Source organism: Oryx dammah, unplaced genomic scaffold (assembly GCF_014754425.2).
Source record: "Oryx dammah isolate SB20612 unplaced genomic scaffold, SCBI_Odam_1.1 HiC_scaffold_9, whole genome shotgun sequence".
Lineage (NCBI taxonomy): Eukaryota > Metazoa > Chordata > Mammalia > Artiodactyla > Bovidae > Oryx > Oryx dammah.
Window position 1 is genome coordinate 53,549,103 of NW_024070193.1, and position 5,939 is coordinate 53,555,041.

The 5,939-nt window shown below is 42.3% G+C and overlaps 1 non-coding gene across 1 annotated transcript; it reads left to right on the forward strand.

Moving 5' to 3' along the window:
- The first annotated feature begins 1,402 nt into the window (after window positions 1–1,402).
- TRNAG-CCC lies at window positions 1,403–1,475 on the forward strand. Its single transcript has one exon. It is a non-coding gene; the product is annotated as a tRNA-Gly (tRNA).
- The last annotated feature ends 4,464 nt before the right edge of the window (window positions 1,476–5,939 follow it).

The window sequence follows — 5,939 nt, forward strand, 5'->3', positions numbered from 1 at the left end:
CCTGCACTCTGGGTATAAAAGCTCTTGCCCCACAGGTTGCCTGGGGATCAAGGGATGAAGGAGAGAGTCAGCCTTTGGACAGATGTCCACCCTCCCTGCTTCCCCAGTTGCCAGCATCTGAAATAAAGCAAACTGGGTGGCTCAGCTGGTAAAGAATCCACCTGCAATGCAGGAGACCCAGGTTCCATCCCTGGGTTGGGAAGATCCCCTGGAGAAGGGAAAGGCTACCCATATCCAGTATCCTGGCCTGGAGAATCCCATGGACTGTATAGTCTATGGTGTTGCAAAGAGTCGGACACCACTGAGCGCCTTTCACTTCTTTTCTTTCCTTTCCACCAGCCTGGCCTGTTTATTGGCTTTTGAGCGGCAAGCAGCTGGACCCCACACACCTTTCAGTGGCACCTTTGAACCCTGAAAATCACTGGTTTTGAAAGGAAAGACACTCAACCTTTTTGCCATTTTTTCAAGTAGGTTGACAGAATGATTTCAACTCAGTTCTTCCTTTCTTCATATGGTTCAACCAAGTCTGGGTTCTAATAGAGACTAAACAGATATGTTTGTCTCTCTTGCTAGTGAGCAGTCAATATTTGCAGTATCTAAGGACTGCATACCGCAAGCAAATGCCAGAGGCTTGGACCTACTTTGGACATGAACAAAAGCCGGCCCATTTTAACTATCGCTGGCCCCTTGATCTCCCCGAGCCTTATCTGAGAGGCAGGTGTGTAGTCAAAAGCACAGATTCTGAAGCCAGAACACCTGGCTTTGCATCCCAGATCTGCCATTTCTAGCTGTGTGGCGTTTGGCAACTAACTTAAACTCTCTGTGCCCTGGATTCCTCGTATACATACACACAGAAACACACACACACACGTATGTATGACTGAGGGCTTCCCAAGTGATGTTAGTGGTAAAGAACCCACCTGCCAATGCAGGGAGACGTAAGAAATGCAGGTGCGACCCCTGGGTTGGGAAGATCCCAGGAGGAGGGCACACCAACCCACTCCAGTGTTTCTGCCTGGAGAATCCCATGGATAGAGGAGCCTGGCACCCTATAGTCCATGGGGTCGCAAAGAGTTGGACATGACTGAAGCGATTTAGCATGCATGCTTGTATAATTGAATCATTTTACTGTTACTTTGAAATACTGTAAATCGACTATACTTTAAAAAAGAAAAAAGAAATCCCTGACCTCTGGAGCTGACATTCTAATGCTGTTGGTTGTAGACTCAGAGGTATACTTACCATGAAGGTCACGGCCACAAGCTCCTCTATTGCACAGGCCCTTCCAAAAGCTCAGTGGGGGTCCCTACCAATGCCTTTACATTTCTTGCCTGATTTTGTATTCACAATTGTATGTTTTCTTTCTTCAAGAGGACCCTCAAAACTGCAAAAGCCTGGGACTTCCCTGGTGGTCCAGTGGTTAAGATTCTGTGCTCCCAATGCAGGGGGCCCAGGTTCGATCCCGGGTCAGGGAACTAGATCCCACACACAGCCCAACTAAGAGCTCGCACACCACAAGCAAAGATCCCACACTCCCCAACAAAGACTGAATATCCTGCAGGCTGCAACTAAGACCTGTGCAGCCAAAAATAAATATATATGAAAAAAGACTAGGACCTGAACCTAATATTCTTCTCTACAGTGGCCTGGATCCAGCAACCAAGCCAGAGACAACCCATATTTGTCAAAATTCATGTAACAAGTATTCAGGTTTTCTTTTTTTTCCTCTCACAATGTACCTAGTACTCAGGTATCTGCAATACACATGCAAATATAATTTCTAACCTGCCCCATTGGAGGGGCCTGTTTGGACAGCAAACAAGACTTTGCTCTTTCTAAATGCCTCTGTACACAGAGCATGCGCAGCCCACCTCACCCCCACCCCCAACAGCTGATTTGGGAAAACACGTATTTGTCAATAGGCACAGCCATTAAGAACCCACGCAGAAAATTTACTTTATAGGTTCTAAGTCCCTCTCGAAAAATGTTTTCTTTTTCAACTGAGAATATCTAAGCAAGTAGATTTTATTTTAAATGTGGGCCATTTTTTTTTTTTGAAAGAAGAATAAAGTTTATTAGAGCGGGGTGAGGGTGGGGAATCACTGAGAATACAGCAAGCCGGCTTCCAATGGGCGAGAGGAGCTCCGGATGGGGGTCTTTGGTCTGCTTTAATAGCTGGGGGACAAAGCAATGGGACGGGGTCTTGCAAGTCATTTGCTGATTGGATGAAGCACATAAACATTCTGTATGTGAGGCAGGGGAAGAGTAGGACAGATACCTTTCCGCTTGTAGGGTAGGAGGGGGCCATGCCTCCAAACTTCCACAATGGTTACAGCAGGCAGGAAGCTCCATAAGAATCTTGTTTTTTTCTGTTGCTGAATTTCAAGACCCTTCATGCTCATCTTGTTCTCTTCTCTTCAAGGCACCACAAGAGCCACTGTAATCAGGGCTGCCCCCAGGGTGTGGGCCATTTTTAAAGTCTTCATAGATTTTGAAATATTGCTTCTGTTTCATATTTTGGTGTTTGGGCCCTGAGGCATGTAGGATCTTAGCTCCCCGACCAGGGATCCAACCCGCACTTCCTGCACTAGAAGGCGAAGTCCTAACCACTGGACCACCAGGGAAGTCACCTAAGCAGGTAAATTTTAAATAGTTGGTTTCATATCAGTTATCTTGTGCTATTTATTGCCATTATGGAAAAGAAAAGTGTAAAACAGAATTCCCTGTCATATAGATCTCTGGGGGGAATTACAAACAAAATTGATTTACTCTTTAAGCCAGACAGCATATATAATTACCTGCTGTTGTTAGCACTGCAGTTTTAAAAACTTCTGGGAAAACAGCAATGGGTGAAAAAGGAAAGATTTGGATGGGAGCTTTCAAATAATGACTCCATTGGCTTTGGTGTATTAACTTTGATATTAAACTACTATATAGATAGCACACTTGTTCCAGGAATTAATTATATTTAACCTTCTCCATGTATCCAAATGCCCACACAACTTTCAAAAACTGTGCTGGGCAATCTTGCTTTTAAAAATGACTTTCAAGTGTTTGGGGTAAGGATAGATTGCAAGCTTGGGACTGACATGCATACATTGCTGTATTTAAAATAGATAACCAACAAGGATCTATTCTGTAACACATGGATTCTGCTTAATGCTCTGTAATAACCTAAATGGGAAAAGAATAGACGCATGTATATGTTTAACTGAATCATTCTGCTATACACCTAAAACTAACAAAACATCGTTAATCAACCTGCTCACCCTAACTCTACTGCAGGTCACGCTGGGTCTAGGTGTCTCCCTACAGAGACAGTTGTTTACTGGAGGATTAACTACCAGTCACCAACGGACCAATATTTCCTACTGAGTTAGATTGACTAAGCCCATTGCTAAGGATTTCATTCTATTTACTGAATCATGCTGGAGCCCATTAGCTAATCAGCAACTGACCATTAGTATGCTGGGGAAGAAATAAGAATTACAACCATATCCCAAGCAGAGGAAAACAAAGGAGATGAACGTGACCAAAAGCCGGGAAGCGTTTCAAGCACAGGCGTGATCCCAGAATCTGTTTTTCTCTTTCATGTTGGCTGCACTGGCTCATCATTGCCCCTTTAGGCTTCTCTAGTTGCAGCACCCAGGCTTAGTGGTCCTGACTGGGGATCAAACCCGTGTCCCCTGAGTTGGAAGGTGGACTCTTAACCACTGGACCACGAGGCAAGACCTTGTTTATTTTAATTGAAGTATACTTGATTTACAATGTGGTGCTAGTTTCTGGTGCATAGCAAAGTGATTCAGATATACATACATATATGCACACCTGTACATATAAAAGGAATGTATGTGTAATATACATATATATTCTTCTCCATCAGGGTTTATTACAGAATACTGAATATAGTTCCCCTGTGCTATACAGTACTACTTTGCCATCTCAGAATCTCTTTATTTAACAACATCTGCTACTGGGACTTCCCTGGCAGTCCAGTGGTTAAGACTCTGCGATTCCACTTCAGGGGGTGTGGGTTTGATCACTGACTGGGGAACTAAGATCCCACATGCCAAGTGGTGCTGCCAAATAAATAAATAAGTAAAGTATACCTGGTGGCTCAGACAGTAAAGAATCTGCCTGCAATGCAGGAGATCTGGGTTCGATCCCTGGGTCAGGAAGACTCTGTGGGGAAGGGAATGGCTACCCATTCTAGTATTCTTGCTTGGAGAATTCCATGGACAGAGGAGCCTGGCGAATTACAGCTCATGGGGTCGCAAACACTTGGACACAACTGACTGACTAACACACTCACACACAAGCATATCTGGATGTTAAAAAAATCCAACAACCAAAGTTTGGAAGAAATGCAATCTACCCTACAGTCAAAAATTATTAAGCTCTTTCAATATTTTCAGTAATATTACAGCTGGATACATAAAATTATTTATAGTGTATGAGAGCTGTGACTGGAGAATGATATATTTTGATCTTGAAAAAATAAAAATGCTGCTTTATGAAATTTTAATAACTATCTAATCCTTTATTAAAACATGTAGACTGCTTGGGGAAAAGCATGCGAAGATTCAGTTTTAATTCAGTAGTTTGCTTTTATTTATCAGAGTAGTAGAAATAGTTTTGATGTATAAATTTATTCCCATGCTGAAGTTATTCCCAAAACATAAATTTCAGGACCACTAAAAATGGAATAAGGTTTCCCTCTGATAATGAGGAATACTCAGGAACATTTTCACTGGGTAATTTGAGTCTTAGAGCTATTCAAGAAAAGTCTGTTTCCCTCCCTAAATTATTAAAGCAATAAAAATTTATTATATCATATTCTATCAAGTAAAGAAATGACAGAAATGAAAATTAGTTCTTCCTTATTCCGCTATCCAGAAGTAACCACCATTTTCACTTTCAAGTTAAGTGGGATTTTTTTAAAGTGGGATTTTTTTAAAGTAGGATTTTTAAAAAACAAATCTTTAAAGCTTAAAGCATTATGCTTTGTGCACAAAAGTGAAAAAAATTAGTAACAGCAATGCAGAGATACTTTTTCCAAGGGGCAATTTCTCTTTTTCTTCTTGATGGCATAAAAATCAATTTCCAATCAGAAAGCTAAGATATAGTGATCCAAAAAAATCACTTCTTTTTAAAAATTTTTATTTTGAAATTATTATAGTCTTGTTATGGACTAAATATTTGCTTCACCAAAATTCATATATCAAAGCCATAATCCCCCATGTGGTAGCTTTAGAAGGTAAGTTAGGTCATGAGACTGGAACCTTCATAGATGGGATTAGTGGCGTAAGAGGCCAGACAGCTGGCTTGCGGCCTACCTGCTCCATAAGGATACAACCCAAGGGAGGCCTCTCACAGACCCAGATCATGCCAGCCCTCTGATTTCAGAGTTCCAGCCTCCTGAGCTGTAAGAAATAAATTTCTGCTATATACAAGCCACCTGAACTAAGAAAAGTCTCAGAAGAAGTTGCAAAAATAGGAGAGAGAGGAACTCCCTTGGTGGTAAGAATCTGCCTGCCAGCATCGGAGACACGGGTTCAATCCCTGGTTTGGAAAGATCCCACATGCCTCAGAGCAATTAAACCAATAAGCCTGTGCTCTAGAGCCCGCGCTCCACAAGAGAAGCCACTGCAATCAGGAGTCCCTGCACCGCAAGTAGAGAGCAGCCCCCGTTCACTGCAGCTAGAGACAGCGGGCACGGCAGTGAAGACCCAGCACAGCCAAAAGTAAATCAACAGTTTAAAAAACAGCACAGAAGTACCAGGCACCGTTCCCCAAGCTGCCCCTCAAAGTTATGTCTGACGTAACTATGGTGTACTATCCAAACCAGGAAATTGACTAGATCATTTCTTTTTGAAACACCAAATATGTGAGGGGAAATCCTGCCATAAATATGATGAGGCCTATTGGATTTTTATATT